General features: G+C 30.8%; 21 non-coding genes across 21 annotated transcripts; all 21 read right to left on the bottom strand.

Moving 5' to 3' along the window:
- Nucleotides 1-185: 185 nt before the first annotated feature.
- Nucleotides 186-398, bottom strand: LOC135053528 (small nucleolar RNA U3). The gene has a single exon (XR_010242866.1). It is a non-coding gene; the product is annotated as a small nucleolar RNA U3 (small nucleolar RNA).
- Nucleotides 399-1051: 653 nt separating this feature from the next.
- On the bottom strand, nucleotides 1052-1264 carry LOC135053566 (small nucleolar RNA U3). The gene has a single exon (XR_010242900.1). It is a non-coding gene; the product is annotated as a small nucleolar RNA U3 (small nucleolar RNA).
- A 653-nt stretch (nucleotides 1265-1917) lies between these two features.
- LOC135053373 (small nucleolar RNA U3) lies at nucleotides 1918-2130 on the bottom strand. The gene has a single exon (XR_010242733.1). It is a non-coding gene; the product is annotated as a small nucleolar RNA U3 (small nucleolar RNA).
- A 653-nt stretch (nucleotides 2131-2783) lies between these two features.
- On the bottom strand, nucleotides 2784-2996 carry LOC135053556 (small nucleolar RNA U3). Its single transcript, XR_010242892.1, has one exon. It is a non-coding gene; the product is annotated as a small nucleolar RNA U3 (small nucleolar RNA).
- A 653-nt stretch (nucleotides 2997-3649) lies between these two features.
- On the bottom strand, nucleotides 3650-3862 carry LOC135053575 (small nucleolar RNA U3). The gene has a single exon (XR_010242908.1). It is a non-coding gene; the product is annotated as a small nucleolar RNA U3 (small nucleolar RNA).
- A 653-nt stretch (nucleotides 3863-4515) lies between these two features.
- Nucleotides 4516-4728, bottom strand: LOC135053375 (small nucleolar RNA U3). The gene has a single exon (XR_010242734.1). It is a non-coding gene; the product is annotated as a small nucleolar RNA U3 (small nucleolar RNA).
- A 655-nt stretch (nucleotides 4729-5383) lies between these two features.
- LOC135053221 (small nucleolar RNA U3) lies at nucleotides 5384-5596 on the bottom strand. The gene has a single exon (XR_010242600.1). It is a non-coding gene; the product is annotated as a small nucleolar RNA U3 (small nucleolar RNA).
- Nucleotides 5597-6249: 653 nt separating this feature from the next.
- On the bottom strand, nucleotides 6250-6462 carry LOC135053740 (small nucleolar RNA U3). Its single transcript, XR_010243052.1, has one exon. It is a non-coding gene; the product is annotated as a small nucleolar RNA U3 (small nucleolar RNA).
- Nucleotides 6463-7115: 653 nt separating this feature from the next.
- On the bottom strand, nucleotides 7116-7328 carry LOC135053297 (small nucleolar RNA U3). The gene has a single exon (XR_010242667.1). It is a non-coding gene; the product is annotated as a small nucleolar RNA U3 (small nucleolar RNA).
- Nucleotides 7329-7982: 654 nt separating this feature from the next.
- LOC135053717 (small nucleolar RNA U3) lies at nucleotides 7983-8195 on the bottom strand. Its single transcript, XR_010243032.1, has one exon. It is a non-coding gene; the product is annotated as a small nucleolar RNA U3 (small nucleolar RNA).
- A 653-nt stretch (nucleotides 8196-8848) lies between these two features.
- Nucleotides 8849-9061, bottom strand: LOC135053093 (small nucleolar RNA U3). Its single transcript, XR_010242489.1, has one exon. It is a non-coding gene; the product is annotated as a small nucleolar RNA U3 (small nucleolar RNA).
- Nucleotides 9062-9713: 652 nt separating this feature from the next.
- LOC135053746 (small nucleolar RNA U3) lies at nucleotides 9714-9926 on the bottom strand. Its single transcript, XR_010243057.1, has one exon. It is a non-coding gene; the product is annotated as a small nucleolar RNA U3 (small nucleolar RNA).
- A 653-nt stretch (nucleotides 9927-10579) lies between these two features.
- Nucleotides 10580-10792, bottom strand: LOC135053512 (small nucleolar RNA U3). Its single transcript, XR_010242853.1, has one exon. It is a non-coding gene; the product is annotated as a small nucleolar RNA U3 (small nucleolar RNA).
- A 651-nt stretch (nucleotides 10793-11443) lies between these two features.
- On the bottom strand, nucleotides 11444-11656 carry LOC135053284 (small nucleolar RNA U3). Its single transcript, XR_010242655.1, has one exon. It is a non-coding gene; the product is annotated as a small nucleolar RNA U3 (small nucleolar RNA).
- A 652-nt stretch (nucleotides 11657-12308) lies between these two features.
- On the bottom strand, nucleotides 12309-12521 carry LOC135053821 (small nucleolar RNA U3). Its single transcript, XR_010243123.1, has one exon. It is a non-coding gene; the product is annotated as a small nucleolar RNA U3 (small nucleolar RNA).
- A 653-nt stretch (nucleotides 12522-13174) lies between these two features.
- Nucleotides 13175-13387, bottom strand: LOC135053889 (small nucleolar RNA U3). Its single transcript, XR_010243184.1, has one exon. It is a non-coding gene; the product is annotated as a small nucleolar RNA U3 (small nucleolar RNA).
- A 653-nt stretch (nucleotides 13388-14040) lies between these two features.
- LOC135053495 (small nucleolar RNA U3) lies at nucleotides 14041-14253 on the bottom strand. Its single transcript, XR_010242839.1, has one exon. It is a non-coding gene; the product is annotated as a small nucleolar RNA U3 (small nucleolar RNA).
- Nucleotides 14254-14906: 653 nt separating this feature from the next.
- On the bottom strand, nucleotides 14907-15119 carry LOC135053986 (small nucleolar RNA U3). Its single transcript, XR_010243269.1, has one exon. It is a non-coding gene; the product is annotated as a small nucleolar RNA U3 (small nucleolar RNA).
- Nucleotides 15120-15772: 653 nt separating this feature from the next.
- Nucleotides 15773-15985, bottom strand: LOC135053529 (small nucleolar RNA U3). Its single transcript, XR_010242867.1, has one exon. It is a non-coding gene; the product is annotated as a small nucleolar RNA U3 (small nucleolar RNA).
- Nucleotides 15986-16638: 653 nt separating this feature from the next.
- LOC135053567 (small nucleolar RNA U3) lies at nucleotides 16639-16851 on the bottom strand. The gene has a single exon (XR_010242901.1). It is a non-coding gene; the product is annotated as a small nucleolar RNA U3 (small nucleolar RNA).
- A 648-nt stretch (nucleotides 16852-17499) lies between these two features.
- LOC135053192 (small nucleolar RNA U3) lies at nucleotides 17500-17712 on the bottom strand. The gene has a single exon (XR_010242574.1). It is a non-coding gene; the product is annotated as a small nucleolar RNA U3 (small nucleolar RNA).
- Between the last annotated feature and the right edge of the window lie 83 nt (nucleotides 17713-17795).

Raw genomic sequence — 17795 nt, forward strand, 5'->3', positions numbered from 1 at the left:
ACCACATAAAAAAGGTTAAAATTAAAATGTAAAATAATACTCTTAGACATTGCCTTTATTGCTATATAATAAAAAACATTCTGATTCAGGAATGTTAAAACATCAATGCTTGTTCTTTCCAGCATATTAAACATTATACAAACTTAGTTTTAAATAACCATAGTTGATTTTAAAGTGTGTAATCAGCCACTCTGAATGAGCCCTCTTCTACCACTTCTTTATTAAGAAGTAGGACAGTCATCAAAAGCTAACAACATCTGCATGAAACAGAGTTGCTAACTGCCTTCATGCTGAGAAGAGAGCTCTTAAACTCATCATGGTGGTTGGCGAGTTTGGACACTTTCAAGCACATTTCTCCCATCATTACCTATAAAAATGAACCCTGAAAGTACAGTCTTAATTACATTTTGTTGATGGTTTAGATAGGCCATATGAATTCCTCTTTTAACTCATGGTGACATTTTTGGACCCATTCATAAAACTTGATATAGAAATTGTCAACCAATTTTCAGTTGCATAACATTCTCCACAAATTTTCAGACTACAATTCATTCACTATCATATACTGAATGATTTTCTGTGAGAGTAGACACATTTTAAGATTGTTTTAGGTAACATGTTATAATTTTTGCATAAATAAACTTGTTTAAGCCAAAATATTAAACAGAACACTTAACAATGAAACCAATGCACTAATAGCATTGGTACTTTAAAATTTCTTATATTGCATATAGGAAATAAACTAGTGGCTTGCATTAATTGCTGATTTGCTAAAGAATTAAACAATTATTAAACAAATACACTGCAAACAAAAGGTTCTTTTAAGGAAAGCACACTTTACATTTTTCAAGTCCTCATTGACATGAACCACTTAAAGAAGGTTAAAATTAAAATGTAAAATAATACTCTTAGACATTGCTTTTATTCCTATATCATAAAAAACATTCTGATTTAGGAATGTTGAAACATCAATGCGTATTCTTTGAAGGATATTAAACATTATACAAACTTAGTTTTAAATAACCATAGTTGATTTTAAAGTGTGTAATCAGCCACTCTGAATGAGCCCTCTTCTACCACTTCTTTATTAAGAAGTAGGACAGTCATCAAAAGCTAACAACATCGGCATGAAACAGAGTTGCTAACTGCCTTCATGCTGAGAAGAGAGCTCTTAATCTCATCATGGTGGTTGGCGAGTTTGGACACTTTCAAGCACATTTCTCCCATCATTGCCTATAGAAATGATCCCTGGAAGTATAATCTTAACTACATTTTGTTGATGGTTTAGATAGGCCATATGAATTCCTCTTTTAACTCATGGTGACATTTTAGGACCCATTCATAAAACCTGATATAGAAATTGTCAACCAGTTTTCAGTTGCATAACATTCTCCACAAATTTTCAGACTACAATTCATTCACTATCATATACTGAATGATTTTCTGTGAGAGTAGACACATTTTAAGATTGTATTAGGTAACATATTATAATTTTTGCATATATAAACTTGTTTAAGCCAAAATATTAAATAGAACACTTAACAATGAAACCAATGCACTAATAGCATTGATACTTCAAAATGTCTTATATTGCATATAGGAAATAAACTAGTGGCTTGCATTAGTTGCTGATTTGCAAAAGAATTAAACAATTATTAAACAAATACACTGCAAACAAAAGGTTCTTATAAGGAAAGCACAGTTTAAATTTTTCAAGTCCTCATTGATATGTACAACTTAAAGAAGGTTAAAATTAAAATGTAAAATAATACTCTTAGACATTGCTTTTATTGCTATATAATTAAAAACATTCTGATTCAGGAATGTTAAAACATCAATGCTTGTTCTTTCCAGCATATTAAACATTACACAAACTTAGTTTTAAATAACCATAGTTGATTTTAAAGTGTGTAATCAGCCACTCTGAATGAGCCCTCTTCTACCACTTCTTTATTAAGAAGTAGGACAGTCATCAAAAGCTAACAACATCTGCATGAAACAGAGTTGCTAACTGCCTTCATGCTGAGAAGAGAGCTCTTAAACTCATCATGGTGGTTGGCGAGTTTGGACACTTTCAAGCACATTTCTCCCATTATTGCCTATAGAAATGATCCCTGAAAGTACAGTCTTAATTACATTTTGTTGATGGTTTAGATAGGCCATATGAATTCCTCTTTTAACTCATGGTTACATTTTTGGACCAATTCAAAAAACTTGATATAGAAATTGTCAACCAATTTTCAGTTGCATAACATTCTCCACAAATTTTCAGACTACAATTCATTCACTATCATATACTGAATGATTTTCTGTGAGAGTAGACACATTTTAAGATTGTATTAGGTAACATGTTATAATTTTTGCATAAATAAACTTGTTTAAGCCAAAATATTAAACAGAACACTTAACAATGAAACCAATGCACTAATAGCATTGGTACTTCAAAATGTCTTATATTTCATATAGGAAATAAATTAGTGGCTTGCATTAATTGCTGATTTGCTAAAGAATAAAACAATTATTAAACAAATACACTGCAAACAAAAGGTTCTTTTAAGGAAAGCACACTTTACATTTTTCAAGTCCTCAGTGACATAAACCACATAAAAAAGGTTAAAATTAAAATGTAAAATAATACTCTTAGACATTGCCTTTATTGCTATATAATAAAAAACATTCTGATTCAGGAATGTTAAAACATCAATGCTTGTTCTTTCCAGCATATTAAACATTATACAAACTTAGTTTTAAATAACCATAGTTGATTTTAAAGTGTGTAATCAGCCACTCTGAATGAGCCCTCTTCTACCACTTCTTTATTAAGAAGTAGGACAGTCATCAAAAGCTAACAACATCTGCATGAAACAGAGTTGCGAACTGCCTTCATGCTGAGAAGAGAGCTCTTAAACTCATCATGGTGGTTGGCGAGTTTGAACACTTTCAAGCACATTTCTCCCATCATTGCCTATAAAAATGAACCCTGAAAGTACAGTCTTAATTACATTTTGTTGATGGTTTAGATAGGCCATATGAATTCCTCTTTTAACTCATGGTGACATTTTTGGACCCATTCATAAAACTTGATATAGAAATTGTCAACCAATTTTCAGTTGCATAACATTCTCCACAAATTTTCAGACTACAATTCATTCACTATCATATACTGAATGATTTTCTGTGAGAGTAGACACATTTTAAGATTGTATTAGGTAACATGTTATAATTTTTGCATAAATAAACTTGTTTAAGCCAAAATATTAAACAGAACACTTAACAATGAAACCAATGCACTAATAGCATTGGTACTTTAAAATTTCTTATATTGCATATAGGAAATAAACTAGTGGCTTGCATTAATTGCTGATTTGCTAAAGAATTAAACAATTATTAAACAAATACACTGCAAACAAAAGGTTCTTTTAAGGAAAGCACACTTTACATTTTTCAAGTCCTCATTGACATGAACCACTTAAAGAAGGTTAAAATTAAAATGTAAAATAATACTCTTAGACATTGCTTTTATTCCTATATCATAAAAAACATTCTGATTTAGGAATGTTGAAACATCAATGCATATTCTTTGAAGGATATTAAACATTATACAAACTTAGTTTTAAATAACCATAGTTGATTTTAAAGTGTGTAATCAGCCACTCTGAATGAGCCCTCTTCTACCACTTCTTCATTAAGAAGTAGGACAGTCATCAAAAGCTAACAACATCGGCATGAAACAGAGTTGCTAACTGCCTTCATGCTGAGAAGAGAACTCTTAATCTCATCATGGTGGTTGGCGAGTTTGGACACTTTCAAGCACATTTCTCCCATCATTGCCTATAGAAATGATCCCTGGAAGTATAATCTTAACTACATTTTGTTGATGGTTTAGATAGGCCATATGAATTCCTCTTTTAACTCATGGTGACATTTTAGGACCCATTCATAAAACCTGATATAGAAATTGTCAACCAGTTTTCAGTTGCATAACATTCTCCACAAATTTTCAGACTACAATTCATTCACTATCATATACTGAATGATTTTCTGTGAGAGTAGACACATTTTAAGATTGTATTAGGTAACATATTATAATTTTTGCATATATAAACTTGTTTAAGCCAAAATATTAAATAGAACACTTAACAATGAAACCAATGCACTAATAGCATTGGTACTTCAAAATGTCTTATATTGCATATAGGAAATAAACTAGTGGCTTGCATTAGTTGCTGATTTGCAAAAGAATTAAACAATTATTAAACAAATACACTGCAAACAAAAGGTTCTTATAAGGAAAGCACAGTTTAAATTTTTCAAGTCCTCATTGATATGTACAACTTAAAGAAGGTTAAAATTAAAATGTAAAATAATACTCTTAGACATTGCTTTTATTGCTATATAATTAAAAACATTCTGATTCAGGAATGTTAAAACATCAATGCTTGTTCTTTCCAGCATATTAAACATTACACAAACTTAGTTTTAAATAACCATAGTTGATTTTAAAGTGTGTAATCAGCCACTCTGAATGAGCCCTCTTCTACCACTTCTTTATTAAGAAGTAGGACAGTCATCAAAAGCTAACAACATCTGCATGAAACAGAGTTGCTAACTGCCTTCATGCTGAGAAGAGAGCTCTTAAACTCATCATGGTGGTTGGCGAGTTTGGACACTTTCAAGCACATTTCTCCCATTATTGCCTATAGAAATGATCCCTGAAAGTACAGTCTTAATTACATTTTGTTGATGGTTTAGATAGGCCATATGAATTCCTCTTTTAACTCATGGTGACATTTTTGGACCAATTCAAAAAACTTGATATAGAAATTGTCAACCAATTTTCAGTTGCATAACATTCTCCACAAATTTTCAGACTACAATTCATTCACTATCATATACTGAATGATTTTCTGTGAGAGTAGACACATTTTAAGATTGTATTAGGTAACATGTTATAATTTTTGCATAAATAAACTTGTTTAAGCCAAAATATTAAACAGAACACTTAGCAATAAAAACCAATGCACTAATAGCATTGGTACTTCAAAATGTCTTATATTTCATATAGGAAATAAATTAGTGGCTTGCATTAATTGCTGATTTGCTAAAGAATAAAACAATTATTAAACAAATACACTGCAAACAAAAGGTTCTTTTAAGGAAAGCACACTTTACATTTTTCAAGTCCTCAGTGACATAAACCACATAAAAAAAGGTTAAAATTAAAATGTAAAATAATACTCTTAGACATTGCCTTTATTGCTATATAATAAAAAACATTCTGATTCAGGAATGTTAAAACATCAATGCTTGTTCTTTCCAGCATATTAAACATTATACAAACTTAGTTTTAAATAACCATAGTTGATTTTAAAGTGTGTAATCAGCCACTCGGAATGAGCCCTCTTCTACCACTTCTTTATTAAGAAGTAGGACAGTCATCAAAAGCTAACAACATCTGCATGAAACAGAGTTGCTAACTGCCTTCATGCTGAGAAGAGAGCTCTTAAACTCATCATGGTGGTTGGCGAGTTTGGACACTTTCAAGCACATTTCTCCCATCATTGCCTATAGAAATGAACCCTGAAAGTACAGTCTTAATTACATTTTGTTGATGGTTTAGATAGGCCATATGAATTCCTCTTTTAACTCATGGTGACATTTTTGGACCCATTCATAAAACTTGATATAGAAATTGTCAACCAATTTTCAGTTGCATAACATTCTCCACAAATTTTCAGACTACAATTCATTCACTATCATATACTGAATGATTTTCTGTGAGAGTAGACACATTTTAAGATTGTATTAGGTAACATGTTATAATTTTTGCATAAATAAACTTGTTTAAGCCAAAATATTAAACAGAACACTTAACAATGAAACCAATGCACTAATAGCATTGGTACTTCAAAATGTCTTATATTTCATATAGGAAATAAACTAGTGGCTTGCATTAACTGCTGATTTGCTAAAGAATAAAACAATTATTAAACAAATACACTGCAAACAAAAGGTTCTTTTAAGGAAAGCACACTTTACATTTTTCAAGTCCTCATTGACATGAACCGCTTAAAGAAGGTTAAAATTAAAATGTAAAATAATACTCTTAGACATTGCTTTTATTCCTATATCATAAAAAACATTCTGATTCAGGAATGTTGAAACATCAATGCGTATTCTTTTAAGGATATTAAACATTATACAAACTTAGTTTTAAATAACCATAGTTGATTTTAAAGTGTGTAATCAGCCACTCTGAATGAGCCCTCTTTTACCACTTCTTTATTAAGAAGTAGGACAGTCATCAAAAGCTAACAACATCTGCATGAAACAGAGTTGCTAACTGCCTTCATGCTGAGAAGAGAGCTCTTAATCTCATCATGGTGGTTGGCGAGTTTGGACACTTTCAAGCACATTTCTCCCATCATTGCCTATAGAAATGATCCCAGGAAGTATAATCTTAACTACATTTTGTTGATGGTTTAGATAGGCCATATGAATTCCTCTTTTAACTCATGGTGACATTTTAGGACCCATTCATAAAACCTGATATAGAAATTGTCAACCAGTTTTCAGTTGCATAACATTCTCCACAAATTTTCAGACTACAATTCATTCACTATCATATACTGAATGATTTTCTGTGAGAGTAGACACATTTTAAGATTGTATTAGGTAACATATTATAATTTTTGCATATATAAACTTGTTTAAGCCAAAATATTAAACAGAACACTTAACAATGAAACCAATGCACTAACAGCATTGGTACTTCAAAATTTCTTATATTGCATATAGGAAATAAACTAGTGGCTTGCATTAATTGCTGATTTGCTAAAGAATTAAACAATTATTAAACAAATACACTGCAAACAAAATGTTCTTTTAAGGAAAGCACACTTTACATTTTTCAAGTCCTCATTGACATGAACCACTTAAAGAAGGTTACAATTAAAATGTAAAATAATACTCTTAGACATTGCTTTTATTCCTATATCATAAAAAACATTCTGATTCAGGAATGTTGAAACATCAATGTGTATTCTTTCAAGGATATTAAACATTATACAAACATAGTTTTAAATAACCATAGTTGATTTTAAAGTGTGTAATCAGCCACTCTGAATGAGCCCTCTTCTACCACTGCTTTATTAAGAAGTAGGACAGTCATCAATAGCTAACAACATCTGCATGAAACAGAGTTGCTAACTGCCTTCATGCTGAGAAGAGAGCTCTTAAACTCATCATGGTGGTTTGCGAGTTTGGACACTTTCAAGCACATTTCTCCCATCATTGCCTATAGAAATGATCCCTGAAAGTATAGTCTTAAATACATTTTGTTGATGGTTTAGATAGGCCATATGAATTCCTCTTTTAACTCATGGTGACATTTTTGGACCCATTCATAAAACTTGATATAGAAATTGTCAACCAATTTTCAGTTGCATAACATTCTCCACAAATTTTCAGACTACAATTCATTCACTTTCATATACTGAATGATTTTCTGTGAGAGTAGACACATTTTAAGATTGTATTAGGTAACATGTTATACTTTTTGCATATATAAACTTGTTTAAGCCAAAATATTAAACAGAACACTTAACCATGAAACCAATGCACTAATAGCATTGGTACTTCAAAATTTCTTATATTGCATATAGGAAATAAACTAGTGGCTTGCATTAATTGCTGATTTGCTAAAGAATTAAACAATTATTAAACAAATACACTGCAAACAAAAGGTTCTTTTAAGGGAAGCACACTTTACATTTTTCAAGTCCTCATTGACATGAACCACTAAAAGAAGGTTACAATTAAAATGTAAAATAATACTCTTAGACATTGCTTTTATGCCTATATCATAAAAAAACATTCTGATTCAGGAATGTTGAAACATCAATGTGTATTCTTTCAAGGATATTAAACATTATACAAACTTAGTTTTAAATAACCATAGTAGATTTTAAAGTGTGTAATCAGCCACTCTGAATGAGCCCTCTTCTACCACTTCTTTATTAAGAAGTAGGACAGTCATCAAAAGCTAACAACATCTGCATGAAACAGAGTTGCTAACTGCCTTCATGCTGAGAAGAGAGCTCTTAATCTCAACATGGTGGTTGGCGAGTTTGGACATTTTCAAGCACATTTCTCCCATCATTACCTATAGAAATGATCCCTGAAAGTATAATATTAGCTTCTTTTTGTTGATGGTTTAGATAGGCCATATGAATTCCTCTTTTAACTCATGGTGACATTTTTGGACCCATTCATAAAACTTGATATAGAAATTGTCAACCAATTTTCAGTTGCATAACATTCTCCACAAATTTTCAGACTACAATTCATTCACTATCATATACTGAATGATTTTCTGTGAGAGTAGACACATTTTAAGATTGTATTAGGTAACATATTATAATTTTTGCATATATAAACTTGTTTAAGCCAAAATATTAAACAGAACACTTAACCATGAAACCAATGCACTAATAGCATTGGTACTTCAACATTTCTTATATTGCATATAGGAAATAAACTAGTGGCTTGCATTAATTGCTGATTTGCTAAAGAATTAAACAATTATTAAACAAATACACTGCAAACAAAATGTTCTTTTAAGGAAAGCACACTTTACATTTTTCAAGTCCTCATTGACATGAACCACTAAAAGAAGGTTACAATTAAAATGTAAAATAATACTCTTAGACATTGCTTTTATTCCTATATCATAAAAAACATTCTGATTCAGGATTGTTGAAACATCAATATGTATTCTTTCAAGGATATTAAACATTATACAAACTTAGTTTTAAATAACCATAGTTGATTTTAAAGTGTGTAATCAGCCACTCTGAATGAGCCCTCTTCTACCACTTCTTTATTAAGAAGTAGGACAGTCATCAAAAGCTAACAACATCTGCATGAAACAGAGTTGCTAACTGCCTTCATGCTGAGAAGAGAGCTCTTAAACTCATCATGGTGGTTGGCGAGTTTGGACACTTTCAAGCACATTTCTCCCATCATTGCCTATAGAAATGATCCCTGAAAGTATAGTCTTAAATACATTTTGTTGATGGTTTAGATAGGCCATATGAATTCCTCTTTTAACTCATGGTGACATTTTTGGACCCATTCATAAAACTTGATATAGAAATTGTCAACCAATTTTCAGTTGCATAACATTCTCCACAAATTTTCAGACTACAATTCATTCACTTTCATATACTGAATGATTTTCTGTGAGAGTAGACACATTTTAAGATTGTATTAGGTAACATATTATAATTTTTGCATATATAAACTTGTTTAAGCCAAAATATTAAACAGAACACTTAACAATGAAACCAATGCACTAATAGCATTGGTACTTCAAAATTTCTTATATTGCATATAGGAAATAAACTAGTGGCTTGCATTAGTTGCTGATTTGCAAAAGAATTAAACAATTATTATACAAATACACTGCAAACAAAGGTTCTTATAAGGAAAGCACAGTTTAAATTTTTCAAGTCCTCAGTGATATGTACAACTTAAAGAAGGTTAAAATTAAAATGTAAAATAATACTCTTAGACATTGCTTTTATTCCTATATCATAAAAAACATTCTGATTCAGGAATGTTGAAACATCAATGCATATTCTTTCAAGGATATTAAACATTATACAAACTTAGTTTTAAATAACCATAGTTGATTTTAAAGTGTGTAATCAGCCACTCTGAATGAACCCTCTTCTACCACTTCTTTATTAAGAAGTAGTACAGTCATCAAAAGCTAACAACATCGACATGAAACAGAGTTGCTAACTGCCTTCATGCTGAGAAGAGAGCTCTTAAACTCATCATGGTGGTTAGCAAGTTTGGACACTTTCAAGCACATTTCTCCCATCATTGCCTATAGAAATGATCCCTGAAAGTACAGTCTTAATTACATTTTGTTGATGGTTTAGATAGGCCATATGAATTCCTCTTTTAACTCATGGTTAAATTTTTGGACCCATTCATAAAACTTGATATAGAAATTGTCAACCAATTTTCAGTTGCATAACATTCTCCACAAATTTTCAAACTACAATTCATTCACTATCATATACTGAATGATTTTCTGTGAGAGTAGACACATTTTAAGACTGTATTAGGTAATATGTTATAATTTTTGCATAAATAAACTTGTTTAAGCCAAAATATTAAACAGAACACTTAACAATGAAACCAATGCACTAATAGCATTGGTTCTTCAAAATGTCTTATATTTCATATAGGAAATAAACTAGTGGCTTGCATTAATTGCTGATTTGCTAAAGAATAAAACAATTATTAAACAAATACACTGCAAACAAAAGGTTCTTTTAAGGAAAGCACACTTTACATTTTTCAAGTCCTCAGTGACATGAACCACTTAAAAAAGGTTAAAATTAAAATGTAAAATAATACTCTTAGACATTGCTTTTATTGCTATATAATAAAAAACATTCTGATTCAGGAATGTTAAAACATCAATGCTTGTTCTTTTCAGCATATTAAACATTATTCAAACTTAGTTTTAAATAACCATAGTTGATTTTAAAGTGTGTAATCAGCCACTCTGAATGAGCCCTCTTCTACCACTTCTTTATTAAGAAGTAGTACAGTCATCCAAAGCTAACAACATCTGCATGAATCAGAGTTGCTAACTGCCTTCATGCTTAGAAGAGAGCTCTTAATCTCATCATGGTGGTTGGCTAGTTTGGACACTTTCAAGCACATTTCTCCCATCATTGCCTATAGAAATGATCCCTGAAAGTACAGTCATAATTAAATTTTGTTGATGGTTTAGATAGGCCATATGAATTCCTCTTTTAACTCATGGTTACATTTTTGGACCCATTCATAAAACTTGATATAGAAATTGTCAACCCATTTTCAGTTGCATAACATTCTCCACAAATTTTCAGACTACAATTCATTCACTATCATATACTGAATGATTTTCTGTGAGAGTAGACACATTTTAAAATTGTATTAGGTAACATATTATAATTTTTACATATTAAATTTGTTTAAGCCAAAATATTAAACAGAACACTTAACAATGAAACCAATGCACTAATATCATTGGTACTTCAACATTTCTTATATTGCATATAGGAAATAAACTAGTGGCTTGCATTAGTTGCTGATTTGCAAAAGAATTAAACAATTATTAAACAAATACACTGCAAACAAAGGTTCTTATAAGGAAAGCACAGTTTAAATTTTTCAAGTCCTCATTGACATGAACCACTTAAAGAAGGTTAAAATTAAAATGTAAAATAATACTCTTAGACATTGCTTTTATTCCTATATCATAAAAAACATTCTGATTCAGGAATGTTGAAACATCGATGCGTATTCTTTCAAGGATATTAAACATTATACAAACTTAGTTTTAAATAACCATAGCTGATTTTAAAGTGTGTAATCAGCCACTCTGAATGAGCCCTCTTCTACCACTTCTTTATTAAGAAGTAGGACAGTCATCCAAAGCTAACAACATCTGCATGAAACAGAGTTGCTAACTGCCTTCATGCTGAGAAGAGAGCTCTTAATCTCATCATGGTGGTTGGCGAGTTTGGACACTTTCAAGCACATTTCTCCCATCATTGCCTATAGAAATGATCCCTGAAAGTATAGTCATAATTAAATTTTGTTGATGGTTTAGATAGGCCATATGAATTCCTCTTTTAACTCATGGTTACATTTTTGGACCCATTCATAAAACTTGATATAGAAATTGTCAACCCATTTTCAGTTGCATAACATTCTCCACAAATTTTCAGGCTACAATTCATTCACTATCATATACTGAATGATTTTCTGTGAGAGTAGACACATTTTAAAATTGTATTAGGTAACATATTATAATTTTTACATATTAAATTTGTTTAAGCCAAAATATTAAACAGAACACTTAACAATGAAACCAATGCACTAATATCATTGGTACTTCAACATTTCTTATATTGCATATAGGAAATAAACTAGTGGCTTGCATTAATTGCTGATTTTCTAAAGAATTAAACAATTATTAAACAAATACACTGCAAACAAAAGGTTCTTTTAAGGAAAGCACACTTTACATTTTTCAAGTCCTCATTGACATGAACCACTTAAAGAAGGTTAAAATTAAAATGTAAAATAATACTCTTAGACATTGCTTTTATTCCTATATCATAAAAAACATTCTGATTCAGGAATGTTGAAACATCAATGCTTATTCTTTCAAGGATATTAAACATTATACAAACTTAGCTTTAAATAACCATAGCTGATTTTAAAGTGTGTAATCAGCCACTCTGAATGAGCCCTCTTCTACCACTTCTTTATTAAGAAGTAGGACAGTCATCAAAAGCTAGCAACATCTGCATGAAACAGAGTTGCTAATTGCCTTCATGCTGAGAAGAGAGCTCTTAAACTCATCATGGTGGTTGGCTAGATTGGACACTTTCAAGCACATTTCTCCCATCATTGCCTATAGAATTGATCCCTGAAAGTATAATCTTAATTACATTTTGTTGATGGTTTAGATAGGCCATATGAATTCCTCTTTTAACTTATGGTGACATTTTTGGACCCATTCATAAAACTTGATATAGAAATTGTCAACCAATTTTCAGTTGCATAACATTCTCAACAAATTTTCAGACTACAATTCATTCACTATCATATACTGAATGATTTTCTGTGAGAGTAGACACATTTTAAGATTGTATTAGGTAACATATTATAATTTTTGCATATATAAATTTGTTTAAACCAAAATATTAAACAGAACACTTAACAATGAAACCAATGCACTAATAGCATTGGTACTTCAAAATTTCTTATATTGCATATAGGAAATAAACTAGTGGCTTGCATTAGTTGCTGATTTGCAAAAGAATTAAACAATTATTAAACAAATACACTGCAAACAAAAGGTTCTTTTAAGGAAAGCACACTTTACATTTTTCAAGTCCTCATTGACATGAACCACTTAAAGAAGGTTAAAATTAAAATGTAAAATAATACTCTTAGACATTGCTTTAATTGCTATATCATAAAAAACATTCTGATTCAGGAATGTTGAAACATCAATGTGTATTCTTTCAAGGATATTAAACATTATACAAACTTAGTTTTAAATAAACATAGTTGATTTTAAAGTGTGTAATCAGCCACTCTGAATGAGCCCTCTTCTACCACTTCTTTATTAAGAAGTAGGACAGTCAACAAAAGCTAGCAACATCTGCATGAAACAGAGTTGCTAACTGCCTTCATGCTGAGGAGAGAGCTCTTAAACTCATCATGGTGGTTGGCAAGTTTGGACACTTTCAAGCGCATTTCTCCAATCATTGCCTATAGATATGATCCCTGAAAGTATAGTCTTAATTACATTTTGTTGATGGTTTAGATAGGCCATATGAATTCCTCTTTTAACTCATGGTGACATTTTTTGACCTATTCATAAAACTTGATATAGAAATTGTCAACCAATTTTCAGTTGCATAACATTCTCCACAAATTTTCAGACTATAATTCATTCACTATCATATACTGAATGATTTTCTGTGAGAGTAGACACATTTTAAGATTGTATTAGGTAACATGTTATCATTTTTGCATATATAAACTTGTTTAAGCCAAAATATTAAACAGAACACTTAACAATGAAACCAATGCACTAATAGCATTGGTACTTCAAAATTTCTTATATTGCATATAGGAAATAAACTAGTGGCTTGCATTAATTGCTGATTTGCTAAAGTATTAAACAATTATTAAACAAATACACTGCAAACAAAAGGTTCTTTTAACGAAAGCACACTTTACATTTTTCAAGTCCTCATTGACATGAACAACTTAAAGAAGGTTACAATTAAAATGTAAAATAATACTCTTAGACATTGCTTTTATTCCTATATCATAAAAAACATTTTGATTTAGGAATGTTGAAACATCAATGTGTATTCTTTCAAGGATATTAAACATTATACAAACTTAGTTTTAAATAACCATAGTTGATTTTAAAGTGCGTAACCAGCCACTCTGAATGAGCCCTCTTCTACCACTTCTTTATTAAGAAGTAGGACAGTCATCAAAAGCTAACAACATCGGCATGAAACAGAGTTGCTAACTGCCTTCATGCTGAGAAGAGAGCTCTTAAACTCATCATGGTGGTTGGCGAGTTTGGACACTTTCAAGCACATTTCTCCCATCATTGCCTATAGAAATGATCCCTGAAAGTACAGTCTTAATTACATTTTGTTGATGGTTTAGATAGGCCATATGAATTCCTCTTTTAACTCATGGTGACATTTTTGGACCCATTCACAAAACTTGATATAGAAATTGTCAACCAATATTCAGTTGCATAACATTCTCCACAAATTTTCAAACTACAATTCATTCACTATCATATACTGAATGATTTTCTGTGAGAGTAGACACGTTTTAAGATTGTATTAGGTAACATGTTATCATTTTTGCATATATAAACTTGTTTAAGCCAAAATATTAAACAGAACACTTAACAATGAAACCAATGCACTAATAGCATTGGTACTTCAAAATTTCTTATATTGCATATAGGAAATAAACTAGTGGCTTGCATTAATTGCTGATTTGCTAAAGAATTAAACAATTATTAAACAAATACACTGCAAACAAAAGGTTCTTTTAAGGAAAGCACACTTTACATTTTTCAAGTCCTCATTGACATGAACCACTTAAAGAAGGTTAAAATTAAAATGTAAAATAATACTCTTAGACATTGCTTTTATTCCTATATCATAAAAAACATTCTGATTTAGGAATGTTGAAACATCAATGCGTATTCTTTGAAGGATATTAAACATTATACAAACTTAGTTTTAAATAACCATAGTTGATTTTAAAGTGTGTAATCAGCCACTCTGAATGAGCCCTCTTCTACAACTTCTTTATTAAGAAGTAGGACAGTCATCAAAAGCTAACAACATCGGCATGAAACAGAGTTGCTAACTGCCTTCATGCTGAGAAAAGAGCTCTTAAACTCATCATGGTGGTTAGCAAGTTTGGACACTTTCAAGCACATTTCTCCCATCATTGCCTATAAAAACGATCCCTGAAAGTACAGTCTTAATTACATTTTGTTGATGGTTTAGATCGGTCATATGAATTCCTCTTTTAACTCATGGTTACATTTTTGGACCCATTCAAAAAACTTGATATAGAAATTGTCAACCAATTTTCAGTTGCATAACATTCTCCACAAATTTTCAGACTACAATTCATTCACTATCATATACTGAATGATTTTCTGTGAGAGTAGACACATTTTAAGATTGTATTAGGTAACATGTTATAATTTTTGCATAAATAAACTTGTTTAAGCCAAAATATTAAACAGAACACTTAACAATGAAACCAATGCACTAATAGCATTGGTACTTCAAAATGTCTTATATTTCATATAGGAAATAAATTAGTGGCTTGCATTAATTGCTGATTTGCTAAAGAATAAAACAATTATTAAACAAATACACTGCAAACAAAAGGTTCTTTTAAGGAAAGCACACTTTACATTTTTCAAGTCCTCAGTGACATAAACCACATAAAAAAGGTTAAAATTAAAATGTAAAATAATACTCTTAGACATTGCCTTTATTGCTATATAATAAAAAACATTCTGATTCAGGAATGTTAAAACATCAATGCTTGTTCTTTCCAGCATATTAAACATTATACAAACTTAGTTTTAAATAACCATAGTTGATTTTAAAGTGTGTAATCAGCCACTCTGAATGAGCCCTCTTCTACCACTTCTTTATTAAGAAGTAGGACAGTCATCAAAAGCTAACAACATCTGCATGAAACAGAGTTGCTAACTGCCTTCATGCTGAGAAGAGAGCTCTTAAACTCATCATGGTGGTTGGCGAGTTTGGACACTTTCAAGCACATTTCTCCCATCATTACCTATAAAAATGAACCCTGAAAGTACAGTCTTAATTACATTTTGTTGATGGTTTAGATAGGCCATATGAATTCCTCTTTTAACTCATGGTGACATTTTTGGACCCATTCATAAAACTTGATATAGAAATTGTCAACCAATTTTCAGTTGCATAACATTCTCCACAAATTTTCAGACTACAATTCATTCACTATCATATACTGAATGATTTTCTGTGAGAGTAGACACATTTTAAGATTGTTTTAGGTAACATGTTATAATTTTTGCATAAATAAACTTGTTTAAGCCAAAATATTAAACAGAACACTTAACAATGAAACCAATGCACTAATAGCATTGGTACTTTAAAATTTCTTATATTGCATATAGGAAATAAACTAGTGGCTTGCATTAATTGCTGATTTGCTAAAGAATTAAACAATTATTAAACAAATACACTGCAAACAAAAGGTTCTTTTAAGGAAAGCACACTTTACATTTTTCAAGTCCTCATTGACATGAACCACTTAAAGAAGGTTAAAATTAAAATGTAAAATAATACTCTTAGACATTGCTTTTATTCCTATATCATAAAAAACATTCTGATTTAGGAATGTTGAAACATCAATGCGTATTCTTTGAAGGATATTAAACATTATACAAACTTAGTTTTAAATAACCATAGTTGATTTTAAAGTGTGTAATCAGCCACTCTGAATGAGCCCTCTTCTACCACTTCTTTATTAAGAAGTAGGACAGTCATCAAAAGCTAACAACATCGGCATGAAACAGAGTTGCTAACTGCCTTCATGCTGAGAAGAGAGCTCTTAATCTCATCATGGTGGTTGGCGAGTTTGGACACTTTCAAGCACATTTCTCCCATCATTGCCTATAGAAATGATCCCTGGAAGTATAATCTTAACTACATTTTGTTGATGGTTTAGATAGGCCATATGAATTCCTCTTTTAACTCATGGTGACATTTTAGGACCCATTCATAAAACCTGATATAGAAATTGTCAACCAGTTTTCAGTTGCATAACATTCTCCACAAATTTTCAGACTACAATTCATTCACTATCATATACTGAATGATTTTCTGTGAGAGTAGACACATTTTAAGATTGTATTAGGTAACATAATTTTTGCATATATAAACTTGTTTAAGCCAAAATATTAAATAGAACACTTAACAATGAAACCAATGCACTAATAGCATTGATACTTCAAAATGTCTTATATTGCATATAGGAAATAAACTAGTGGCTTGCATTAGTTGCTGATTTGCAAAAGAATTAAACAATTATTAAACAAATACACTGCAAACAAAAGGTTCTTATAAGGAAAGCACAGTTTAAATTTTTCAAGTCCTCATTGATATGTACAACTTAAAGAAGGTTAAAATTAAAATGTAAAATAATACTCTTAGACATTGCTTTTATTGCTATATAATTAAAAACATTCTGATTCAGGAATGTTAAAACATCAATGCTTGTTCTTTCCAGCATATTAAACATTACACAAACTTAGTTTTAAATAACCATAGTTGATTTTAAAGTGTGTAATCAGCCACTCTGAATGAGCCCTCTTCTACCACTTCTTTATTAAGAAGTAGGACAGTCATCAAAAGCTAACAACATCTGCATGAAACAGAGTTGCTAACTGCCTTCATGCTGAGAAGAGAGCTCTTAAACTCATCATGGTGGTTGGCGAGTTTGGACACTTTCAAGCACATTTCTCCCATCATTACCTATAGAAATGATCCCTGAAAGTACAGTCTTAATTACATTTTGTTGATGGTTTAGATAGGCCATATGAATTCCTCTTTTAACTCATGGTTACATTTTTGGACCAATTCAAAAAA

The sequence above is a fragment of the Pseudophryne corroboree genome, chromosome 2 (assembly GCF_028390025.1).
Source record: "Pseudophryne corroboree isolate aPseCor3 chromosome 2, aPseCor3.hap2, whole genome shotgun sequence".
NCBI classification, from domain to species: domain Eukaryota; kingdom Metazoa; phylum Chordata; class Amphibia; order Anura; family Myobatrachidae; genus Pseudophryne; species Pseudophryne corroboree.